The sequence below is a fragment of the Adiantum capillus-veneris genome, chromosome 10, assembly GCF_014529385.1.
Source record: "Adiantum capillus-veneris isolate H3 chromosome 10, ASM1452938v2, whole genome shotgun sequence".
In the NCBI taxonomy this organism is placed as follows: Eukaryota; Viridiplantae; Streptophyta; class Polypodiopsida; order Polypodiales; family Pteridaceae; genus Adiantum; species Adiantum capillus-veneris.
Window position 1 is genome coordinate 112,447,487 of NC_140940.1, and position 12,477 is coordinate 112,459,963.

Consider the following 12,477-nt stretch of genomic DNA (forward strand, 5'->3'; position numbering starts at 1 on the left):
GACAATGAGGAAGTAATGACTCTTATGTTTGGATTCTTGGTGACAATGTGATGAAATATGCCAAGGAGACAAAGCATGGGGAGATAGGTGATGCAAAATCCAGGAAGGGAGGAGGATTAAAAAATCTCAAGTGAGGGGAAGGGTTAATAGTGACCAAGGACTAGAAAAGGATGGAGGATGCCAAACTAGTGGAAGGGGCAAAGACCTAGAAGTGGGAAGGGGTAGAGGGTCCCAAGCTAGGGGAAGGGTAGAGATCACAAAGGGGATAAGAGGCATAGAAAAGACAATGCAGAAACATGCCGATAATGTAGACAATGCAACAAAGGGAGACAGGGTTGACAATGTGAAGAATGAAGTGGTAGAGGATGCCAAGAAGGAATTGGTAGACAATGGAAAAGTGGATACAAATTAGGGGGACTATGGATCCAAAGCCTAGTGGTGCTATAGAGAATTGTATAAGTGATTCTACCAATTTAAGAACTCTAATAGAGATTTTTAGCATGTAAAGAGAGAAGCCCATGGCTAGTTGTCCCATGCATGAAAACTCTAATCCCCCTAACAAGAATTTGGATTTTCTAGAGTGAGATTTTCACCAATATAGTGCACCTTTTTTCTTTTGTCTTGAGTCTTTTTTTCACTCTATGGTACTCAGATGTGTTCAACTTGTAACTATATTATTGTGTGATTTTTTGTTTCCAAATATTATTATATCCATTGTTCAATATAATACCAAATTTGTTGCAACATAGCACCACATTTGTTATTATCTCATTTAACACTAGCCCTCTTGTTTTGCATATGATGAATGCATTGTCTATCCACTCATTTCTAGTTTTTGGATGGTACGTCTTCTTGGTGGCTAGCTAGACGAGCCACATGCAGAGATATTGCTTTTGAGTAATGTGACTGCTACATCAAGGCAATTGATTGTGCTTGATGCTAATGGGATGTTATTGAAGGGCTTGGATGATCTTCCAGATGGCCTTTGAGCTATGACCACAAATTGTCATCATCAATCCTTGGCTTATTTGTGTTGTGAGGCCAGATGCTGAAGAGTTTCTATAGACTCTTAAAAATAAATCGAAGTTGATAGTGTGGTCTTGTTGTAGAAAGGCTAAATTGATGAAAATATTGAAATCCAGCTTCCCTAAAATATTATGCGCAAGATTTTTTTGCTAGTGATAATGCATCAAGTGTTTAGCAATATATTTATGTTAATTACAAACATCTTCTTTACATGGTAGGCATACCCTCCGAGGAAGACTGTTAAAATTGGCTGGAGAGTATAGGTCCAGAGGTGTTGTATGTGCCCGATAGTGAGGTTGACAAGGCATTTTTCCTAAAAATCTACAAACAATGTCGGCACAGCACCACAAGTTTGATGCTAGAAACACAGTCCTAGTGGATGACTCTCTATATAAGTCACTCATAAATAATTATGAGAATTGTCTTGCAAATAGAACATATGCGCCTTTGGTCGGGATGAGTGAAAATCATTTGGGCTTGGTGGATCTCATTGTGCCCTGTCTACTTGGATGGATATGTGATCCATACTCAACCATGTACACTTGCAAGAACCCAATCATTGACATAGAAGACAACATTTATCAGTTTCTTACTCATTATTTCATACTGATGGAAGGTTAATCTAATAGGTTTCACCCCCTTCTTTAAATGGCTCATTAACTGCTATACGTTCCTAGAATATAAAAATGCTTATTAACACCTTGGAGAGGAGAAATGGGGAACACACTTAGCACACAAAAAAATGCCTCCCTATAGCCCAAGGTATTCACAGCACCCCTATCCTCTTAGAAAACACCTTCAAACAACACAATGTCATCGAGTAAACCCCCGTAACAGTTTGTACACAACTCAATTCTCCAACACGCTCACCAAGACCAAACACATGCTCACACGCTTCAAGAATCAATGCCTGCACACCATCCGCCTAGCTTCTACTGCACAGACCATCGATGCACACAAAAAACCTCTCTCTCTCTCTCTCTCTCTCTCTCTCTCTCTCTCTCTCTCTCTCTCTCTCTCTCTCTCTCTCTCTCTCTCTCTCTCTCTCTCTCTCTCTCTCTCTTTGCACCGCACAAAGTGGCCTGTGGACACACACATCCGCATGCACCGATACACACACAAAGAGACACAATAAAAGAGAAAAGGGCGTGGGTGCTCTACATCTCAACATTAACCATGGCCCCTTGTAGGTGCTTCCTCGTGAGTGTGCTTCCCTTCTTGTGCTTTCCAAGCCTAGCTTCAAGAGACCCTTCCCTACTTGGTCTCTAATTCTCCTTCTCCTGGTCCTCCAGTCCCCTTCTCTGGAACAACCTTTTTCACCTACAGGCCATCCTGTCTCATATTACCCGCGACCCTTGCTCCCTTTCTCCTTGGTGGCTTCTTCACGTACAAGCTCACGCTCCCCCAATCATTACATCCAGCATTTTATGTATTAATCCATAATCCCTTTAAAAATTTTCAATCAAGGGTGGGTTCTCACTAACCTCCCCCCTTCGAGGTCTCAAGCTTCAAGGCCTTTGCCTCTTCACCACTACAAAGCATCTCACCTCTTCTGGCAGCTTAGATTTAGCTTACATTTCACCCACTTCGTTCAACTACTTGGTGCCAGGGTTTTGCCTTGCATAATGACCAAGTTCAAGCTCTGAAATGCATCGATCCTCGATCAAACCGGTGCCGATGAGCTCAAGTTTTTAAGGTTCCACCTAGATGCGCCTCGAAGCAGCTTTAATACTTGCATCAACATGAGCATACATCAAAGATTGACATTGCTCAGCATTGTACAAGCAACCATAGCACCGTCAACAGTGGAAAAAAACAAGCACACTATATATACATGAGCGTGCAAACTTCAACCCAAAAAAACTCCTATCATAGGTTTCCAAACCCCCTAGCTTGCTGGAGCATTCACGCAGTACCACTGATAGATGCTCACTCCACCTGGATCCCACACAAAGAATACTTGGCTTTTCAAGCATCAAATAAGTAACCAAGCCTCCACCTGGCTCCCAAGCAAATTTCAAAAGCTTGCCATGCATTAACATCACACCAACAAACATAGCATAAACTCTGTCACCCTCATGCATATGAATCATAAGACTTCCCTCCTTGTAATCTCTTGCACAATAGATTGTAGTTGGGCCAACATAAGCCACACCATATTCCAAAGCCTACGAAACACCTATCACAATATCATGAGAAAAAGGTGTGGCCTTCAAGAGGCACTGAAAAGCATACATGCCAGCAAAGAGGCATACAAATCCCTTAAACACATTCACAGCATCTGCATAAGAATTAACATTTTGTGGAGCATTTATGATCGTCTCTCAAAAGGCACTTTCTGATCAAGTAAATGATCAAAAAACTCACAAGTAACATGTTTCAGCATACCAGTACCAAATGTAAAACAGAAGGATACATCAACACCTGCTTCTGATAAGAGGCTATAAGAGAAACCGATATCATCACTTACATCATTACAGAAACTCTCCACCTGCACCACTTCTTCACACATACTCTCATCATCACAGAAACTCATAACGGCCTCTTCAACTAAAGCATCCTCACTCTTCTTTGATACTGGTTGCAGACACACCTCACAAGAGACAAGTCATCGCTCCCCCTTTCCTATGCTTACATCTTCACTCCCCCCAGGAGATTCCAAAGTTTTGTTTTCTCTCTCGGCATTTTCAAATCGCACCAGCCATATTTTTTTCAGTGATCTAATGTCCCTCATGAATGGAGCCAAGTCAAATACCATCGACTCATTGCAGGAAGACTCTTCATCAACAGATGCATCATTGAGCGAGGCGCTATCACATAAGTCATGTTCACACAAAGAGCTAGATGTATCGAACTCAAAATCGCTACAATATCCATCTTCTAAAACCTCATCATCATAATGCATAGGCTCTGAGATAGATGAATCTTCCACCATGTCAACCACCAACCTCTTCATAAGGGCAAGCCATACAGATCTGACTCCCAAGTGTCCCTCAAACAAACTCCACAACATATGCCAAAACTCACCTTGTAGTGATTCAAAAGTAGTGACAAGGGAGTCCTCTATTAAACCTTGAGTCTTTTGGAAACCTCCATAGTGCATTAGAAAAATGAGACCTTCAAGACTGACCAGCTATAATGCACTCATTTGGAAGTATATGTAAAAACATAAAATCATCCTGAGACAAGCCTTGTGAAGCATATGCAGCTTTTGCTACATCATTGTCAATTGCAGGTCACCTCATCTCATGCTCAACTTGTGTTGTCCAAGACTATATGTGTTCATTTGCACTGCCACAAAAACATACATGACCTCTTGTTGGCAGCTTTGAACATGCATAATCAAATTATACTTCATAAGTTTCCAACTATATTGCATCTGCTCAGGAAGACATTCATAAAAATGCCAAGCATCCTCGTACAACCTCTCATACATGAAATCATCCCTCTCTACATCATCAAAGATATCAAGCTCTAAAATCAACATATCTGCTTGAACAACCCATGCTTGTACATCCTCATCCCTCCTTCCACAAAAGCATACATTAGCTGCTACCATGTTTGCATAGGCTTGTGATGCCTATGTCGAATGCTCAAAACCAAAACACCTGCTCTTGTTATTGAAAGTACTCAACAACACGCTGTCGGGGAATAAGTGTTTGAAACTTGAGCCAGGTCACCACCGGGCTGCTCGCTGTGGAAAAATTGAGAGTGAAAATTTGCCGCACCGCACAATACAACAGCAATTAATTACTTGGTAATGCTATTGATGCACAAAACTTGCTCGAAAATTGGTAACAACAACGAAACTGATATGCAATAAAGAAGAAGTGTCGTTAACAACACCATTAAATAATGCTAATGATAGTTTAGGAGCTTAAACTCCCATTATAGATCACTCCGGTCCGTTAACGGCTCCGCAAATCATCAAAAAGAAATAATTAAACTAGGTTGCGTGCTGACGAGAAAAATCCCATTGTGTCGATTCCATCTGTTTGATGTGTCTTTAATCATTGTCTACGCCGAAGCTTATTTCTTCTCCTATGACTGCTTACAAGCCTTTGTTGATCTCTCCTTGCCTAAGCCGAAAGAGAATCGTGCTTTGGTTGCCTTCTCCTTGCTAAGCCGAACGAGAATTGTGCTTTAGTTGGCTTCCTTTTGCTAAGCCAAAAGAGAATCGTGCTTTAGTTGGCTTCTTTTTGCCAATGCTGCCATCAAGACAGACATTGTCTTAGCAAGGAGAAGGCAACCAAAGCACGATTCTCTTGATGGAGGCCAATGCTTGGGCGGCCATCAAGGCAAACATTGGCCCTTGGCCATTATTAATGGGCTTGGCACCACACTTGGCATACATATCTTTTAAAGCATTGCAAGCTGACATTCCAAACACTTAGCAAGGAGAAGGCAACCAAAGCACGATTCTCTTGATGGAGGTCAATGCTTGGGCGGCCATCAAGGCAAAAATTGGCCCTTGGCCATTATTAATGGGCTTAGCACCACACTTGGCATACATATCTTTTAAATCATTGTGAGCCAACATTCCAAACACGAAGCTCTGCAAAAATCTGCGACACCACAGTTGGCATACATACCTAACAAAGCACTGCCAAGCACGGAATTCTTTGTGAGCATTCCTTGACTAACCTTATCATCTTGAACTTCAATGCCCGTGTCAACCTCTCGTATAATCCTATATACCTTTAAGATGCAAGTATAGGTAATTGCATTGAAGTAAGGCCTTCCCATCACATCCGATAAAAAGTGTCAGAGTTTCTTTCTTGTCAGCCGGGTATTGCCAATTACGACCACTTCCGGCCAAGCACTACATGATATGACATCCCGGGCATGAGACTCATCAAGCTACTTCTGCTCCAGCATCCCAAACTCTGGAAAATAGACAAAACTCCCAGCTGAGACACCGACCGAGCCGACTAGACTGGTACGGAGCCGTCCCCCGGTGTATCTTAATTGGCCAATATCTTGGTGATCGAGACTCTGATCACTGAACTGAAAAGACCGACGTCCTCCAAAAAGTGAGCACTTCAAGCCTGTGCATTCATTTCATTTATGTCACCTCAGCTGCAATTTTTCAATCCGGTACGGATCTGCAATCAACTCAAACTTCAAATTGCCATAACTTCTTCACCGTAGCTCCAATCGACGAGCTGTAAAGACACGCCGATAGAGCACTTCAAGCACTGCAGTTCTAGGTCATAATATCCCAACCATGTCCACTTCAAGCATAGCACTTTTTAGCATCATTAAGGCATGTTTTGGCCCTTTCAACCGCATTTGACATATATTCAGCATCAAACTTGGCCTGTTACCAGGCCCTAATCATTGTTCATCATTAATCATGTAAGCTTCAAACAACTTGATGTGCATTTATCTAGCATCTTTCTTAGCATGGGAGCAGAGATGCACGACATCCACCCCCTCTGAACCTGCACAGCCTCCGGTCTGTGCCAACCATTCTCATAAAGCATCATTAGACTCGTCGTCTGATGCATACATAACATTGTCTGCAGGAGGTTGATCTGTGTCGAAGTCTCCAATATTAATCTCACCATCTCGTTGCTTAAAGAACTTGAATCTTTTCCCTGCAAAAATAGGCACCTTGAGCTCAGTGCCATCAAGCTCGCATAACTTGTAGGTCGCATTATCATAAACATGAAGTACTACATATGGTCCAAACCTTTATTTAACCATTTTCCACATAGCAGTGTACTGGTTTTCCAGGCTACTGTCATATACAAGGACCCAATCCCCATCTTTAATGGCACGAAGCCGTAGTCTGTGCTTATCATCAAACGCTACCTTGTTCTTTAGTCTTGCTTCCTTAAGCAATACTTTAGCCTGTTCAATATCTTCCGGACGCCTCTCCAGTTGACGAATGCGCAATGCAAGCAAATCTTCTGTAGACATACCTTCTTCCCATGGCATTACGGTCCAAGAGATAACCGCTTCCTCTGTAGGCATAATGGGTTTTTTCCCGCACATTAACTCAAATGGCATAAAACCTGTAATAGAACTATGTGTAGCTTGATCAGCCCATAAAGCAAATGGTAGGAGTTTAGGCCAATCACCAATAGGTCCCTGGCATGCCTTTGCTAAAGCGTTAACATAGGCGGATGCCCTCTTTCACTTTTACCACTACCCTCTGGATTGTATGCTGTAGTGAGAGCCAATTTAATGCCCAAGCGAGGAAATAAATCTCGAGCTTCATCTACATCCAGATCTCCTCTATCAGCAGTAATTCTACCAACACATCCATACCTGGAAATAACATCCTCAAGCAAGAACTTGCATACGGAACTGGTAGCTTTGGTACGCAAAGCTCTGCCTTCCACCTGATTAGTAAGATCCTCTTTTGCAAGAACAATATACCGCATCTCCCAGACACCTATTGGCATGGTAATCAGGTTCACCACCCACTTGTAGTGCATAGCCAGTGGATAGGTGGGATGCAATCCATCTCGATGTCGCACATTAGAATACTGTTGGCATATTAGGCATGTCTCCACAAATTGAGCCACATCTTTATACATACCTTTCCACCAATAACGATCCTTAATCTTAACAAAAGTTGCCCAGACGCCTCTGTGTCCATCCCATAAACTTTCATGAAACTCTTTGATAACCTGCTCTTGAGTCGCTTTATCACAAACAACCCGCTGCGGTACTCCTTTAGAGCATTTTGGCTGCTTCCATAAATGGCCATCCTTCAGAAAATATCTGTAAGCTTTCTTCCTGATCTTTTTGTACTCTTGATCCGTGCACCCCTCATGCTTAGTAAGAGTGCTAAGGTAGCAACGAATCAAAAGCCATTCTCCTTCATAGAACTCTTCAGAAAATACCTCAAAAGTATGACAAATATTGCCACAATTTTCATTCAAATAAGAAGACGAATAGAACTTCAAGCCAACATCAGCACTTGTGGTCAGTATCTCTTCTTCATCTTCAAATCTAGCTCTTGATAACATATTAGTGTGTGCACATTGTACACCATCAAAAGCATCTCTTTGTTTCCCGACCACATTACATATGTGGGAAAATGTTACAAGGAAGGGAGTGAGGCGAAATTTGACAGCTTTCAGACATAGCAAGGAATGCAAACACTTCACCCCGCCATTTTAAGGTGCATTGGGTTTTCTATCAAATCTCCTTGGATCACAATATTCCCATACTACAATGGGCGTACAGTGGGCGACATGATGTGCCGCTTACCAATCGCTCACGGATTGTTCAGCTGTAGACAACACATCCATGTTGAGCTTATATGTGAAGCTACTCATTATATGGATTCTCTATATATGGAACCCAGGTCCCTTCTATATATACATCATCTCATGTGTGTATTCTACACACTTTGGGGTTCTATTTCTGTGCTCTCTCTCTCTCTCTCTCTCTCTCTCTCTCTCTCTCTCTCTCTCTCTCTCTCTCTCTCTCTCTCAACATGGTATCAGAGAAGTACGTTTTTGTTTTTGATTTTTCTCCTGATCAAAAACAATTTTGAAGAAACTACCCGCTGGAGGCATCCAATCGATGTGGTCTACAACTTTGCAGAAGGAAGATTTTTCAAATTTTGCACCGATTTTGAGTTATCGTTCGCGGACTGCGTACATACCTGAAAAATAACTTCCGCTTTTTTATTTCTTTTTTTTTTTTGCTAATTAAAAACGACTTTACAGAAACTACCCAGGGTAGGGACCAGAATCGATGTAGTCTACAACTTTGCGAAAGGATGTTTTTTCATATTCTACACTGATTTTGAGTTATCGTTCGCCAACTGTGTACATGCCTGAAAAGCAACTTCCGCTTTTTGTTTTTGATTTTTCTGCTAGTTGAAAACGAGTTTGATGTGGTCTACAACTTTGCAGAAGGAAGTTTTTTCATGTTGTGCACTGGAATTGATGTGGCCTACAACTTTGCAGAAGGAAGTTTTTTCATGTTGTGCACTGGAATTGATGTGGTCTACAACTTTGTAGAAGGAATTTTTTTCAAATTCTGCACCGATTTTGAGTTATTGTTCACGGACTGCGTACATGCCTGAAAAGCAGCTTTTGTTTTATGTTTTTGATTTTTCTCTTATTTGAAAACGATTTTGCAGAAACTACCCGCGAAGGGAACCGAAATCAATGTGGTCTACAACTTTACAGATGAAAGTTTCTTCAAATTCTTCATTGATTTTGAGTTATCATTGGCGGATTGCGTACATGCCTGAAAAGCAACTTTCGTTTTTGTTTTTTGATTTTTCTCCTAATTAAGAACGATTTTGCAGAAACAGCCTACGAAAGCACTGAAATCGATATGGTCTACAACTTTGCAGAAGAAAGTTTTTTCAAAATCTGCACTGATTTTTAGTTATTGTTTACGGATTGCGTACATGCCTGAAAAGCAACTTTTGTTTTTGGTTTTTTGGATTTTTATGCTAATTGCAAATGATTTTGCAGAAACTATGCAGAAAAATGATGTGGTGTATAGCTTTGCAAAAGATAGTTTCTCTAAAGTCAGCACTGATTTTGCGTTATCGTTCTCATACTACGAATATGTTTGAAAAGCAAATTTTACTTTTTGCTTTTGATTTTCCTCATAATTGAAAACTTCTCAATTATATTTTCTCTTCATCAATCATATATTTGTTACTGACATAACTTTGCTGCAGAAGCCAGTTACATATCGTTCCGATTCAGTCGAGCCGTTAATGATCGTCCAAATTCTATCGAGCTACTGTTGGTACATGATCTTTTGTTATATGATATACTCGTTCATTGATTCTCGTATAATTATTCTTCTAGAGATATAGTGTACACCGTTTTATTGATAATCTCTCGTTGATACCATAATGATTTTGATGGTACCATGATGATGTTTTGTTAGTACTTTGGTCATGGTGATTTTCGTTGATACCATGATGATATTTCGTTGATACCATGGTTATTCTCGGTGATGCCATGATAGTATTTCTTTGAGATTCTCGATGATACCATGATGTTGTTTCGTTGATACAATGGTTATTCTTGGTGACACCATGATGTTGTTTCGTTAATACCATGGTTATTCTCGGTGATACCATGATGTTGTTTCGTTGATACAATGATTATTCTTGATGGTATCATGATGTTGTTTCGTTGATACCATGGTTATTCTCGGTGAAACCATGATGTTGTTTCGTTGGTACAAAGATTATTATCAGTGATATCATGATGTTGGTTCGTTGATACCATGGTTATTCTCGTTGATACCATGACGTTGTTTCATTGATACAATGATTATTGTATGATGCTTTTCGTTGATACCATGATAATTTATTCATTTTTAGTACTACAATGATGATATTTTGTTAGTACTTTGATGATACTGATTGATAACACTACGTTGATAAATGTCATTTTATGTAGTATATACACATGTCATTTGCATCATGTAATCACGCATCTTGTACTTTTACATTCATACTTATATGTTATCGTGCGTATATATGTCGTCAAAAGAGTGGCGTTGCGAACCATCTCTTATGGCATTGTGAATGTAATTATTTCACTAACGATGCTAATAAATTTCATGACTATGTTTTTTGAGTCTATGATCTATGTAGGATTGATCAAAGAATTGATTTCATGAAGACAAACTTGGTGACAATAAAAGATTTATGAAGACATGTTTGGTGATTCCATATTAATGACAAGCTACACAACATATTCACGAAGACACTTCTGATTACGATCTAATCGATAGCCTTTACACCTCTTTATTGAACCTTTGTATTCATTATTGTATTTTATAGGATAGGAGTAATGTAACTCCTCATAAAACATTCACTGTAAAAGGAGTGATGTAGCTCCTTATAAAACATCCATTGTAAAGGGAGTGATGTAGCTCCTCATGAATATTTGTACATTCAATGATTTTTATAATATAACGGTGGGTGTATATAGAACTGTGGGTTTTTCCCTTGATCCCCCAAGGGTTTTTTCATCCACAATTAGGGACCCTTATTTGAGTGGGGGTGTTGAGCTTATATGTGAAGCTACTCAATATATGCCTTCCCTATATATGGCACCCAGGTCCCCTCTATATATACATCATCTCATGTGTGTATTCTACACACTTTGGGGTTCTATTTCTGTGCTCTCTCTCTCTCTCTCTCTCTCTCTCTCTCTCTCTCTCTCTCTCTCAACAATGCATTGGCTACAACACGGCTGGAGGTCATTGCCTGCAGCAAATCCTCCTGCACAAGAGATAGACACGATGCAGATCAAAGTAGTGATCGATCAGATGCCAGTCATTTGTCACGCCTTAATCGATGGCATTGCGGCTGCCCACTCGGTCGGTATAGTGCACAACCACCTACACCCGTTCAACATAATCTTGGACTTTACTTGCGCCAATAAAGCCCGCGTTGGTATCATTGATTGGAGTATGATGCCAAGAACACCATATAAGGGTGCAACAAATAATTATTTGCATCCAAGTGCACAGTCAGACTCTACAACGATGTCTTCATCAAAGAACTCACTAGTGCTTGTGCTTCAATTAGTCGCATTTGTTGTGGTTTGATTTAGTGGATTCCGTGGTGTTCTATAGTGAACAAGAAGTTGCTACGCATACTACATCTGTGAGACTATTGAATCGTGAGAATATATATTTTCCAATGATATTGAATATTTATCTATCTGTCGATTGTAGCTCTAAGTGAAAATGGCGATGAAGAACAAGATATTGGCACCCAATCACTGCTCGATGAATCATGATCAACAACGTCAAGCGACTGTTAATGCATTTCAGCGCATGAAGTCTCTGGCACACGGCATGTCGGCACAACAAGCAACACATACTACTCGACGACTCTCAAAATGGGCAAATCCAAACCACATGCAATGGAAAGAGATCAATAAAGAAGTGACAAAGGACATGATCAAGACAATATGGCCATGTGAGGACGTAGAGATCAAGAAAGAAAGATGGAAGGTTTTGAATTGCAACCATGATGTGATCAAAGAAAACACTGAGAGGATTTGGAGGTTTATGGACATCCCCTACATAATGTAGATTTTACGCTATATTTTGCAAAAATGTTATATGTTCACTTTGTGCAACAACGACCAGTAGACTTCTCGTCAAAGGAAACAACTGTTGCCACTCATGATTTAAGGGAGAGTTGTATCACTTTCACCCGAGATGAGCTGGCATTGATAGTGGAAGGCACCGATCTACAGTTAAAGAGAGAGAAGGATATTTACACGACACAGCTGGTAGAGAAAGATGCAAAAATGTCACGGCTTTCTATTGCCACCCAGACACCCCAACCCTCACAAGTCCGGATGGAGAAAATATTTCACCGCTTAAGCTGGGAAGTTCAAAATCTAACACGCAAGTGAATCCAACACCTGTACAAGGGACACACATCATACACCTTGTCATGCATCCAGATTTGGTTCCCTCATATAC

At 40.5% G+C, this 12,477-nt stretch overlaps 1 pseudogene; it reads right to left on the reverse strand.

Annotated features, from left to right (window-relative positions):
• Positions 1-3,194: 3,194 nt before the first annotated feature.
• Positions 3,195-3,760, reverse strand: LOC147449464 (uncharacterized; annotated as a pseudogene).
• Positions 3,761-12,477: the final 8,717 nt, after the last annotated feature.